Source organism: Canis lupus, chromosome 31, assembly GCF_048164855.1.
Source record: "Canis lupus baileyi chromosome 31, mCanLup2.hap1, whole genome shotgun sequence".
NCBI lineage: Eukaryota > Metazoa > Chordata > Mammalia > Carnivora > Canidae > Canis > Canis lupus.
In genome coordinates, this window is record NC_132868.1 from 43,447,737 (window position 1) to 43,461,642 (window position 13,906).

Here is a 13,906-nt window from a genome sequence, read left to right on the forward strand (position 1 = left end):
GACCACTCTGTCCCTGCTAAGCCTGTGTCTTTTTGTGTAGGCTTATCCCTGCCCCAACCCCCGAGGCACTGAAATTCCAATCATGCTAAGCTCTTCAGGGGTCAAGGCTTTGAAGATGCTGTTCTTTCTGGAACACCCTCCTCCTTACTTATGTACCCAATATGTGTGACATGTTTGATCAGTAGCAGAGAGGCCCCTGAAACAGGAGAAAAGTGAACATGGAGAAGAATATTAGGGGATATGTGGGAGGCAGAAAATAGGGTGGATCATGTAGGATCTTATACTCAAGTTAGATGGAACATAATTGAAAAGATCATAGCAAAGTTGTGGCATGATGGGTTGGTACTTAACAAAGAGCTCACTCTGGCTGCTGTGGTGAGAATGGTCTGTGGGAGCAGGGGCGTATGAGAAGAACATAATTAGGAAGATTATTTAGGAAAGATTAATTAGGAAGAAATTGCCTGAGCAAGAACTTAGTTTGGAAACAGTGGGGTTGGTGGAAAGAAACCAGAGTCTGAATATATTTTGAAACTAGAGACAATAGGATTTACTGATGAGTTCATATAGGGTAGACAGAAAGACGGTATCAAGGATGACCTCCAAGTAGGGAGGCAGAGCAACTGGAAAAATGGGAGTAGCCATTTATTGAGATGTAGCAAAAGGAACACATTTTCAAGGGATGATAGCAAATTAGAAATTCAGTCGAAGAGATGTTGAACTCGAGATGGTTGCATTGTTGGAGGTTGAATACAGGAGTCTAGACTTTGAAGGAGAAGTTGCATCTCGAGATATTAATTTGTAGGTTGTCAACTGTAGACATTATTTACAAGTGAGCCTAGATATAAAAGGAACGTTAACATAGAAACATTTTAAAAAGTGAGATGAATTAATAAATGAATTAATTATGCTGATTGAGATATTAGACTATTCGACTCTTCATTATTGATACGGTGAATACGATTATCAGCTTAACTATGGAATCACTGAGCGATTCTACACCTCAGTGGTCGTATATTCGCAAAAAAAAGAAGCAGAAATCAATAATACATCAGTATGACGGGGCTGTTGAGTTTTAGATGGATATCACAGCCAAAAGGGGCTTGGACACATTAAAAACTTCTCCCACGCTCACGTGATGGTTTACATTTTACGATCTTTATCAGTCTACGCTGTGCCTGCCCCACTTCTGCACGACGCCTCCCTGAGGAGCCCCAGGTCTGCCTCAGCCTTAGCTACAGACCAACACAACTTCCACAGGGTAATAGGCATCCCGAGTCCTTTTCCAATTCATAGTAAAGACTGAAAACCTAAATGGTCCTTCTGGCTACCATCCAGCAGGTCAGTAGCCCTATGTCTGTCTTGGATCTGGGTTAAACCTCCAGGAATACCCTCGGGCACCGACACTTGGGCCTCCTAAAGCAGCCCTGTGGGAGAGGAAAGGTGCCTGAGAATGCATGTGGACCCCCCTCCACCCAACCTCCTCACTGCCACACCTGCCACCTTGTGCTTGGACTGGTACCCTCAGATGTTGAGGCACGCGTTTTCTCCCCACATTTGACAACTCTCCGTCGTTAGCCTCCTGTCTTGGACGCCTTCCCTTTATGGACTGAGGTTCTGAGTCCTACTCACACACTCGCCTCCACCCAGATGCAGATGGTCTGTTTTAACAACCTTTCCTCAACAACCGTGCAGGGTAAGAACAATGACCACTGATTTTTATACTTGCTACACTCTTGGCCTTTCCCTACGTTATCTAAACTATACGAAAATTCTAAGCAGAAAGACATTTTCTATTTTACAAATGAAGGAACAAACTCAGAATGACGTGACCAAATTCCTAGGGTCGCATAGCAGCTGGTGCCTGGAAGCACTGAGATGTGAACCGAAGTCTACATTAACGCAAAGTCCAAGGTCTTTCCTTAATTCTGCACCAGCACTTCCCCTCATCATGACCTTGTCCCACTCTCCATGAGACAACATCAATACAAGTTAAATTATGGTCTGTGTTTTCCCCTCTGGGTGAGGTTAACTGTTCCTTGTTTCCCCTTTAAACGATCCTTTAGAATGTTCCATGGTCTTCTCCCATCCTCTGTGCCCCTGCCCCCACCACCACACCACTACCCTGAAGAGGGTCAAAACCTTGTTAGAAATAATAAAGTCCATGAATGAATCGGACACTTCCAACAACAGCCAGATTCCAAAGACCTTCCATGTGTCTAAAAGACAAAAGATCCAATTTTGTATCAGGCTCCAAATTTGCTTCTCAAGCAGCTACCATAAATCTGTCCCAAAATCAAAAGACGTGACTTATAAGAGAACTTGTTCCAGTTAACACGTCTACTCCATTGTTTGCTTCAAATCAAGGTTTCTGTGTCGCTTATGGCTGGAGAGAAAAGAAGAGGGTCAGTGGGGTTTCCTTCCCGAGGCTCAGGCTTCCCAGGTGTACCTGCCCATCTTCTCTACACAGGGCCAGACACCCTGCGGACACTTGGCACTCATAAAGGAACAGGGTTAGTCACAGTCTCGAGCTACCTGCCCCAAACAGGCGTCATGGGGAGGCGTTTAGGTCAGAAGCTGACATTCTCATGCCTCTTGCCCGTTAAGGATTCTTATCACGTCACATAGGAGGCTCCTCGGCCAGTTGGAAAGCATCGCCTTGCTGAATCAATTATGACTGCAGGCCACTCCGGAATGTTATGTTGATTATGATGTTAATAGGTACAAAGATGCGTAGCGTGAGGCTTGGTAACGACTCCATTAACGTCTAGTTTAGAGTTTGTTCCCAATATCATCATGATGACAGAGAAAACGACCCATAGGACATATAGTCCTGGAGAAAGTAAAGCTCACTCTAAGGGTCCTGGTGTCGAAAAGCCACTTGCCTCTCCCCAGCTTCGTTCCCCTTGAAATGCGCACAACACTGACTTTGCACAGCCAGGACCCCAGAATAATCAAAGGGAAAATTCCGATTGTGATAAAATTGGCATGCAAAGCATGAAAGTGGGGACAAAGTCACGCTGTCATTTCCACGACTAGTGCGGTGATACAACAAACACAGCATTCCCCGGAAATTGCATTAGGACTCCTGAAGCAGAAATCTTGGAGGTGCTGGGGCACCCCCATGTCAGTAATTTCGCATTAATACATATGAACGATGTGCCTTCACCCTTCATTTTCCAGGCTGCCATGGGCACATGGTTTGCACGGTTATGGACAAGGTATTTGGGGCGCTGATTTTCATTTTTCCCTCTCTGACCAAGCTCTGCTAGTAAAAAACAAAACAAAACAACAAACAAAAACAAAAACAAAAAACAAAACATAAAAACAAAAAAAACAAAAAAAAGAAACAAAAAACAAAAAACAAAAAAACAAAACAAAAACAAAAACAAAACAAAAACAAAAACAAAAACGAAAAACAACAAAAAAACAAACAAAAACAAAAACAAAAAACAAAACAAAAACAAAAACAAAAACAAAACAAAACAAAACAAAAACAAAAAACAAACCAAAACAACAAAAAAAAACCCACCTGACCCTGTTTATAATCTCTTTGGCTGCAGTTCCCTCTGTTGTGTTGGCTCCGCAATATTTCAAATATTAAATTCTGGGGAGAGAAGAAATGGCGTGGAAAGCAAATCATGAAGCCTTAACAAGAAATCAGATTTTTGAACTTTTGGAGGGAGCATCGTTTGATGACAAAGATCTAGCAAAATACAGGACAAGGGCTAAGGTATACAGACCTTGAGCTTCTCGTGAGAGTCTAACACCAGCTCCGAATCTCAGCGGAGCATACAGTCATGTGCTCAGACTACCTGGCCTTGCAGCCACACGCTCCCCATCTGAGCCCAGGCAGTAGTTCCAGGTAGGAAAGGGTCTGGAGGCGTGAGCTTGGGATTTGTAGACGACTCTGGACGGGAGTCCAGCCAAGTGATAACTGCACAGCCACACTTTTCTTTTTTTCTTTTTTTTTTCTTTTTTTTAGCAACACTTTTCTGAGATGCAAATTATAGATAATAAATGTCTATAAACCCCTACAGAATTTGAGTTGGTCTATAAAGGTAATCAGACTTTTTAGGAATCCGTTAGATGTTTCATTTATTCATTCATTCATTCATTCATTCATTCATTCTGAAAAGGAAACTTATCCCAAGGATACACATCAACCATAAGCCAGATGGCGAGGGAGGGAGAGAGAAAAAGAAAGCTCTAGTTGCAGTAGAGTTTGTTCGTTGATCACTTGAGACGGGGAGGGCGAGGGGTGGGTAATGGAAGGCAGGAGCCAACATGAAACGGGTGGCGGTGCTTGACCCGCTTCCGGGGTGGAATGCCAGTCCGTCGGGGGGATGGAGTGGAAACGGCTGGAGTCAGAGGGAACCACCTAAGCAGGAGGATGGGATTAGAGTGTGCTTGGGCCCAGGGAACCTCCTGCCACCCAAGGCGTGCAGGGCCATGTTGAAATCCAGCATAATCGGAGAAAAATTGGACTCTCAGAGTCTTGTGAGGCATGTTAAAGAGAATATATTCTTTTTTTAAAAAAAGATTTTATTTATTTATTCATGAGAGACACAGAGAGAGAGAGAGAGAGGCAGAGACACAGGCAGAGGGAGAAGCAGGCTCCATGCAGGGAGCCCGATGTGGGACTCAATTCCGGGACCCCAGGGTCACGCCCTGGGCCGAAGGTGGCGCTAAACCACTGCACCACCCGGGCGTCCCAAGAGAATTATGTTCTTTCTTCTAAGTCAGTTGTTCTAAATTCTGGTTGCACATGACGCTCGAGGAGCTTCTGAAATATACTCCCATCCACCCGAGGAGACTGAATTTATTTGGTTTGGGGAAGGTCCTGAAATGGCAATTTTCAGTGCTCTCCAGGGATAGCTTGGGCTGCGCACGCACTACAGGGATGAAGTGGCGCCAAGAATGTCTAAGCAGAAATGTCAAGGTCACTCCGGTGTTTTAGACAGATAAGTCCAGCGGATGAGTGGAGGATGGGAGGGAGCTGGAAGCCAGGTGAAAACCACCAGTCTGTTCTAGCCTTGGTTCACCGAAGCTCTGGATTTATGCAGTTTTTGCAAAGGTCACAAAACACTTGCCTTCGATTTGTCTTTAAAAACATTTAATTACTGTTAAAAGAATAAATCGACAGAGATTCCAGGGTGACATAAATCAAATTTTAACACGTCAACAGTGGTTGAATTTATGTCTCAAATTTAATTCAATATTCTCCCGAGGTGTTTAGTTGGTGAAGAGCCTGGAATTATAAAGCAACTTATTTTTTAAAAGGGGGGGGGTAGGGAGAGTCATCAGGCTACAGGATATATATATATTAATTTATTTTTATTTATTTATGATAGACATAGAGAGAGAGAGGCAGAGACTCAGGCAGAGGGAGAAGCAGGCTCCATGCAGGGAGCCCGATGAGGGACTCGATCCTGGGACTCCAGGATCGCACCCTGGGCCAAAGGCAGGCGCAAAAAATGCCCCAGGATATATATATATATTTTAAATCCACCAAAACAGAACATACATCAAATGTTAAGAATGAACAGCCACACACACACACACACACAAAAAAAAAAACACAGAAAAAAAGAATGAACAGCCACCCAAGACTCCAAATACCTGTTTTTTTTTCATTCTCATTCTCCTACATTGACTTTTTTCTTGTGCATTTGCTTTTTCACAAATTGTGACACAATACACGGTGAAAATGACCGTCTTAGCCATTTTTAAGTTACAGCCCAGTGGTGTTAAGTCTACTCCTACTGCTGCGCAGTCTCAGAACTTCGCCATTTTGCACCGAAACTCTATTTCCATTAGACGGCAGCTCCCCATCACCCAGCACCCTCCGCCCCCGAAGCCACCATGCTTTGCTTCTATGGATTGGACTGTGTTGCCGCCTCACGTAAGGAACATCGTACGTACATTCCGCCTTTTGTTTGCCTGATTCATCTATTGATGAGCACCTGGTCGCTTCCGCCTCTGGGCCGCGTGAATAGTGCTGCTGTCAACACGGGCACAGGTGTCTCTTCGAGACCCTGCTTTGGCTCCTTTGGGACACATGCTCTGGAGAGGACTGCTGGATCGTACGGTGATTCAATTTTTTAAAATTTTTTTAGGAAGACCTTGCCTTTTAGTAAGTAGAATCCACACACCCTCATAAAAAGCAGTTTTGTCTATTTTGTGAAATGGACTTCTGCTTAGGAATTTATTTAGAGGGCAGCCCGGGCGGCTCAGCGGGTTAGCGCCGCCTTCAGCCCAGGGCGTGACCCCGAGGTCCCGGGATCGAGTCCCGCATCAGGCTCCCTGCGTGGGGCCTGCTTCTCCCTCTGCCTGTGTGTCTCTCTCTCTCTCTGTCTTTCTCTGTCTCTCATGAATAAATAAATAAAATCCTAAAAAAAAAAGAATTTATTTAGAAAAGTTAATCGGGGAGGAATCCTCTGCATTGCAGTCGGGGGCGGGGGGACCGCAAGGCAGAGCTGGTAGGAACGGAGAAGCAGGAGCAGAAATAGATAAGGGAGGTAAAGAAGGGGATTGGGTCGAGGTCTCGGGGCCCCCTCCCTGCTCTTGAGGGGTTGCGGCCCTGTGGGGAGTCCTGGGTTGAGTAAGAATAATGCAGATGTCGCTGGGTAGCATGAGCTGGGGTCAGGGCACGTCTGTCCACGAGCACTCAGAGGGGAAGCTGCTATAAGGATCAGAGAAATAGCAAAAACCTGCACTGTTTTCCTGGCCTGTTCTCAGTAGCTTCTCCAGGTCCCGGGGTAGAGAGAGCGCACGGAAGGTCCTCACCTGGGGGGCCTGTGTCCTCCCCTGAAAGCCCAAAGTTGACAGCACGGCCAGCAGGCTCCGCGTGTGCTTTGGAGAAGCAAGTTGCCTGAATTTTACACATCAGTAGAGAAGGTTCCTGTCAAAGGGGAGCCCTGAGAGCAGTGCCCCAAGCAACCGGGAGGGGCCAGGGATGGAGAGGGCAAGCAGGGAAGGCCAGGCCAGTATGCAAACTCTTGGCCAGTAACTGCCTGCGCACCTTGAGCGGCCTTGGCCAAGAATGGCGAGGGATGGAAGTGTTGGTGCCAGACTGACTCATTGGGTGGCTCTGCGATAACCGGGGTCTGCGCGAGGTCTCCTCGACGTGTCCGCGTGGTTGGGGCAGGAGGAGGCGGGAAGGTGGGCCCAGGGTGACGGGCTCCGGCGGAGGCCTTGGCTGATGCTGCACAGGCCGGAAATCCCGGAGCAGCTGCGGGGCAGCGCGGAGCCACAGGCATCTGGGCCCCAACCAAAGTCATTTACCCAAAAGTCTTTTTTGTGGTTCACCTATGATGCACCCAGAATCCCCCCGATTGCCAAGAGAGTGTTGGTGAACGGAGCAAACGTGGTGCGAACCCTCAGGGAGCCTCCAGAGGATGCAGCAGGCACGTGACCAGCGGTTGGGCTAAGCGGGGCCGTTGAGCAGTAGACGTCGCCCAGAGGGCTGTGGAGGCTGGAGCTGAGGAGGAGCCGGCACCCGAGTGGGCCCTGGGAGGCGAGGGAGACACCGGGCGGGGCGAGGCCTGGGTTCCCGGCAGAGGAAGCAGCACATACAAAGGCCCTGCGGCAGGAGAGAGGCTGACTCTGAGATGGGCGAGTCGTTCAGGAGGATGGTCTTGAAGGGAAGCGGGCGTTGGGCCCGGGGACGTCCTCGCAGTGTGCCGAGCGCTGGGACCACGCAGACGACTGAGCCGGGCAAGGCGGTGAGTGGCCCGTCCGAGCGCACGCGGGGACAGGCTCGGCTCGGTCGCAAGGCCCCTGTCCTGCGAGCCCCCACGTCTTGCAAGAATTTTTACGGATGTGATGTCATAACGGAAAGTAGATCAGTTCTCAACCTGTGCGTGTGCCACCCGAAAACAATGCGCAACAGTTAGAACACTTAGATGGGTAAGAGCATTACGGATGCACTTTTTGTACTTTTGTACGTATAGATTTTACATTTAAAAAAAAATCTAAAAAAAAAAAACATCTATTTGTATTTTTGTGTGTGTGTTTTTTTTTTTTTAGAGGGAAAATGACACCCGGGAAATAGAACCCACAACCTATATGGCATCTTAAAGACGGGGCCGCACACTGCAGCCGGCGCCATGTGGGATGGTTTTGTGGAGAAAGAACAGGTGTTAGCGCCCTGTAAGATGGGCAGGACCTCTGTGGGTCGGGAGGGGAAACCGGGGTAAGGGCTGCAGCGCAGGCGGGGGAGGAGGGAGCAGGGCGGCCCAGTGTGGGCCTGTGAGGGGTCGCTGTGGGAGCGAGACCCACAGGGGACCAGCCCGGAGGGGCCGGTGCGGGGCGACCCCATGCGCCCCCTGCACCAGCCACGGCGTCCGCAGGCCCTCCAAGGGCAGCCCCACGACCACGACAGACTCACACCCCACGAGGGAGGATGTGGGACCAGAGGCAGGAAAAATGACCCCAAATGCAGAGAAATTACCTGCGCCTGGGATAACGGGGTCAAATCAGCACAATGGGAGCCTGACCCCCTCCCCGGCCCCCTGCAGCCCCCTGCCCGGGCCTGACGCAGGCCCTCATGCCTCGCTTCTCCTTCCCACTCCTTTGCTCTTACTTCATCCTTTGGGCCTCGTGGGCCTCAGCTTGGGCGTTTCTTCCGGAAATCGCGGCCTGCCCCCCTCAGCAGCCAGCTAGGTCCCCCTGTGTCACCCCCTGGAGCGCCCGGCGCGTCTCCTCCATTGCATTTATCATGATGAGCAGCTAAAAACTGACATTTAGGCTGCGTTGATGATGTCGGTTCCTGGTTCATTCCCTTACAAGTCCTCGCTTATCCCCCGAATAACCCCACGAGGAAGGGATTAGCAGGAATTTGGAAGGGAGTGCGCTCACCCCCCAGAGGGGCCAGCTCACATAGGGGGGGTAGTCGGGAGTACGGATTATTAGACCAACATAGAATTTAGAACCAGGCTGAGTAAGTTCTTTTTTTTTTTTTTTTCTGGAATAAGTTCTTCTCTTGTTTCTACCACTTGCTATCTGCAAGACCCCCAGAAAAAATTGTCTCATCTTTTTTTTTTAAGTTGTTTAATCTCTTGGCCTCAGTTTCCCCATCTGTAAAATGGGATGACATTATTGCCTCACATAAAATTGTTTGGAGGATTAAATAAATTAAAACTTGGAACAATGGGGCAGCCCGGGTGGCTCAGCGGTTTAGCACCTGCCTTTGGCCCAGGTCGTGACCCCTTCCCCTGAGGTCCTGGGTTCGAGTCCCACGACAGGCTCCCTGCATGGAGCCTGCATCTCCCTCTGCCTGTGTCTCTGCTTCCCTCTCTCTCTCTCTCTTTGTGTCTTTCATGAGTAAATAAATAGAATCTTTAAAAAAAAAAGAAAAAAACTTAAAACAAGACTGTCACATAGTAAGTGTAATACGTCTTAAAACTATGAGTTGCATAATAATTTGTTTAAAACGTGCCTCCTCATCCGTCCTGGGGGCGGCATCTGTCCGTAGAGACTGTCTACCGCTGCGGGGCCTAGTGCCTAGCATCGCGCCTAGACGCGGTGAGCGCCGGGTAGATATTTGATGAACGAACAAACAAAAGGCTGACTTCGGAGCCTTAGCACGCGCCACCCCTGTGATTAGAGCGCTTTAAAGCTTACGACGCATAGTTCGTTATTATTTTGTTTGATGCTGCCACAGACACAAAGACAGGGGGTGACCTTATTCCTGGGTTGCCCTTGAGAATGTTCAATCTCCAGAAAGTCGTTTGCTCAAGGACACACAGCTGTAAATGGTAAAAGCAAAAGAAGGCCCTGGCCCCTGACCCTGTGAGGCCGTGGAACACCCAAGGACGGCCTGGGGGTAACCACCCCGAGGGGTAAGCCCCCTCCTCCACCCCTCTGGGTTGCCCCAGGCCTGAGCCCGGCCGCGCCAAGACTCTCAAGCTTTGCCCGCAGCCTCCTCTGGGGCTGAGCTGGTCCTCGGGTGACCGAGCCCCTGCGGCCCTGGCCTCACCCAGAGCAGGCCTCACCGAGGAGCGCCCGCGGCGCATCATGACAACGTGGGACTTTCTGCAGAGAATGACCGGGTCATGAGGCCGGGTCCCCAGGAGATTGAGCCACATCCACACAGAGAGTCCGTGGGCCAGACACGTGGACTCGGCCCACTCTGGGCAGAGCCGTCGCTGTGGAAGGCCAGACGCTCAGGAACCGACTGGAAGGCTGATGCGCTCGGGGCGGGGGGCGGGGGGGGCATCGCGATGCACCGTGGGACGCGTCTCCGCCAAGGGACGGCTGGAGGCCGTTATTCTTGCTGCAGTGGACTCCGTGCAAGGCTCTCCGGGCCCGCTCCGCGCGCGCTGGCACTTCTGGGAGGAGCATCAGAGGTCATGGGTCCACGGGGGAAGCACAGTTCCCTGACTTATACAGCCTTTCAGTGTCACTTTGGGGTGGAAGGGGGGGGGGCATTGGGAGCTAACAAAGTGCTTGAACACGGATGCAACAGGTATTCCTCTCCCCAGTCTACACCGAGGCGGCTAATGGCATCTCCGTCCCCGCACGGCGGGGAAAAGTTGTGACCTCGAATCTTACTTCTAGTGGCGAACAGACCCTTGGTGCCAGGGACGCAAACTGGGTAATAGTCAGTGACTCGGGTGTAAGTCAGGAAACGTCTTGATGTTCTAATCTGGGTCCCGTTTCATGGATCAGTTACAGGTTTAAACCAATCCACTGGGGCTAATTTCAACACATGGTCATTATCTTCCAGTTCAGTAGAAAACAAAAATAATAATATTGGGATTGAAGACTTAACAAGTGTATGTAATTTATTTCAGGCTTTCTCTCATAGTTTGCCTCTGTGCCAATTCCAGGTTTTGCAAAAAAAAATAAATAAATAATAATAATAATAATAATTAAAAAGATGCCCTATCAATGTCTACAAATGGTAATTAATGAGGGACTACGTTCAAGGCTCCATTCTCATGACATGGGAGACCCATCCACGGTATCCTGGGTAAAGCCCAGCGAGCCCGCTCTCGAGTACCGGGTCCACATGGGTCTGGGCTCGTAGGCAGACAGGCCCAGGTGCCCCCGAGACAAGGTCCCGCAGCCCGGGATCCCCGAGGGACCAGAGTGCAGGGCTGAGAAACTCCATGGGACGCAGCTGCCCACTTCAGAGCCCAAGGTCCCCAGGGACGCGCACCTACTCGTCCCTCCTGTGTGGGCCCCATCCCCTTAGCTAAGCCGTTAGCTCCCGGGGCCCCTCGTGCCCCCACCCGGAGGGCCCTGAGCCACGCTGGAGCCAACGCGCTGCCACAGGCCTCCGGGAAGGCAGATCCCCCTTCCCTCCATCCAGCCTCCGTCAAGACAGAGGCCGACCGTTCCCAGTGGACCTATTTCTTTCTATCTTTGGTTGGTTGACACCCAACCCTTGAGCAGCTCAGCGTTTTTATAGATGTTTCTCATTATTGCCTTGGATTTTTAGAAACACATAAATTCTTTTTCACAGCTGCAGAATGTCCGCACTAAAACCTCTGACTAAAGAAAACAGCTGAATTCGCCTGTGGAAACCATGTAAATGCTGCCTATAGGGTCGGCTCCTCCATTTTAGGCCTCCTTGAGAAGCCGACCCTATAGGCAGCATATAGGCTTCCTCGACACGATACCTCATTCATTTGGTGAGATCCATTGCGGTCTCATGTTAATGGTTTGCATAATACTTTGAATTTGGGGGCCCTCAGAAGAATTCAAGTAGCTCTCCATCTTCTAACCTACACCAAGAGTTCTAGCAGGAAAAAAGAGGATGAAGGTCGCCTCAAAGGAGGTGTGGCGTGAGGAGGCCCGGGGCAGTGTGCAGGAGGCGGGAGAGAAACAGCCCCGCAGTCAAATCCCAAGTCTTCCCACTTCGCGGGGAATTTGGGCAAGTCATTTCGTTCTCCGGAACCCGCTTCCTCCTCTGCAAAAGGGGCTGTCGTGAGGCTCGAGGGAGATCCCGTGTCTACAAACCTGGTGCACGGCGTATGTTCAAGACTCATCTGCTCACCTTTCCACCCTTCTCAAGCAAGGGTCAGCTGCACCATGTCCCTCAAAACGTATTCACTACAGAAGGTCAGACCTTGGCAAGACTTGCCCTACAAAGGGAGACTCGACTTCGCCCTCAGCTACCGCTAAGGAGAGTAGAAGATAGTGGGGAATCCTCTGTAGACCTCTGCTCCGGGCAATGTTCACTCGAGAAAAGATACTGCAAAAAAAAAATGACAAAGGAGGGGATCCCTGGGGAGCTCAGCGGTTTAGCACCTGCCTTCAGCCCAGGGCGTGATCCTGGGGTCCTGGGATCGAGTCCCACGTTGGGCTCCCTGCATGGGGCCTGCTGCTCTCCCTCTGCCTGTGTCTCTGCCTCTCTCTCTCTCTCTCTCTCTCTCTCTCTCTCGTTTCTCATAAATAAATAAATAAATAAATAAATAAATAAATAAATAATTTTTTTTAAAAAAATGACAAAGGAAACCTGGAATCGGAGAGACCTGGATTTGAACACCAGTTCCCCCGTGGGTCACATGTCAGACCTGAACAAGTTATTTAATATTTCTAAGCATCTGTCCCTCATTTATGAAGCGAAAATTAAAGTCTCCCGCAAATAGCTGTGGAAAGGATCAAATAACGTGTCCGCCACACGGTAAGCACTCGAGCAGGATCATTATTGCTATCGCCGAGCCGCCTCACTCTGCCAACGATAAAATCCAAGCTTAGAAAGACGGTTCATAAATGCCTACGTCTCCTTAGGTCCCGGGAACACCATCCTATCGACTGCCTCACGGAGGCGGAGGGCTTGGGTGAGCGAGATTATTTACGAGCTTTGAGGTCTGTTTCATTCTCTGTTAAAAGGCTAAACTTCTGAAGGGACCCTCCAGAAAAGCTGAAATTCTTTATGTTCACGATCGCCCTATCTTTCGGTTATCGGGCAATGCTTTCCCTTAAATGTACGGCTGCAAAGAAAACGCTGTCATCAGTTATGCTGTGTCCCTTCATTAAATTTGCCTTTGAAGCTGGTTTGAAGTCAGATTGTGTGGCTTTGAATATCTGTTCAGGGAGTCAGGATAGAAAATATTAGGAGGATATTTGGTCACTAGAATGATGCAGAAACCTAAAACCCTTAGTTCTTTTTAAAGGAACTTTCAGGGACACCCGGGTGGTCCAGCCGTTGAGCATCTGCCTTTGACCCAGGGCGTGACCCCGGGGTCCTGGGATCGAGTCCCGCGTCGGGCTCCCTGCACGGAGCCTGCTGCTCCCTCTGCCTGCGTCTCTGCCTCCCTCTCTCTGTGTCTCTCATGAATAAATACAATCAGTCAATCAATCAATCAATCAAGGAGCTTTCACATTCGTTCTCCTTGGAGCATCAGAAAAATGATACCTCATTTTGCCTTTTTTCACTCTTATAATAACATTCTCCAGGAAACAACATTTCCCTCAAATGTTCTGAAACCTCTTCAGCTTGTCCCTGAAAACCTTTTCATTTTCTTTCATCAAGGTGACCAGGTAATTTATGGTCACAGGTAGAGAGGGACAGACCCACAAGCTGCCGATTATGCTGCTTTAGCTCCACGAGCCGTTTCAGCCCCGATTTGCTCAAACCTGTAACACGGTACTTGAATAGGTTGTTGCTCCTCAAAGGCGATAGTCCCCAGTACAATCAAACACCCTGCTCGTGGCATTTCAGTCGCTGATTTTCCAAAGAAAAGCCAGGAATATAAATTGTGACAGAGAAAGAAAAATGAAACTTGAATGCCCAGAAGGTGCTGACGAGGCCAACAGCGGCTGCGCGGAAGCAGCTCGGGTGAACCTTCTGGCCCGTGTCCACGATGGCAAAGTAACCACGGAGCCGGCTTTAATTAAGAAAGCAGCTTAGCCCCAGATTAATTATATAAGGTCTTCCTGCATATTTGTAATG

At 49.3% G+C, this 13,906-nt stretch overlaps 1 protein-coding gene and 1 long non-coding RNA gene across 3 annotated transcripts in view; one reads left to right on the forward strand and one right to left on the reverse strand.

Moving 5' to 3' along the window:
* The window catches only part of KCNMB2 (potassium calcium-activated channel subfamily M regulatory beta subunit 2), a 202,137-nt gene that overhangs the window by 43,976 nt on the left and 144,255 nt on the right, over positions 1–13,906 (forward strand). The gene's annotated exons all lie outside the window — the stretch shown is intronic.
* LOC140622344 (uncharacterized) lies at positions 619–4,459 on the reverse strand. The gene is made up of 2 exons (XR_012022127.1): positions 2,447–4,459; positions 619–835 (listed from the first exon to the last, which is right to left on the reverse strand). It is a non-coding gene; the product is annotated as an uncharacterized lncRNA (long non-coding RNA).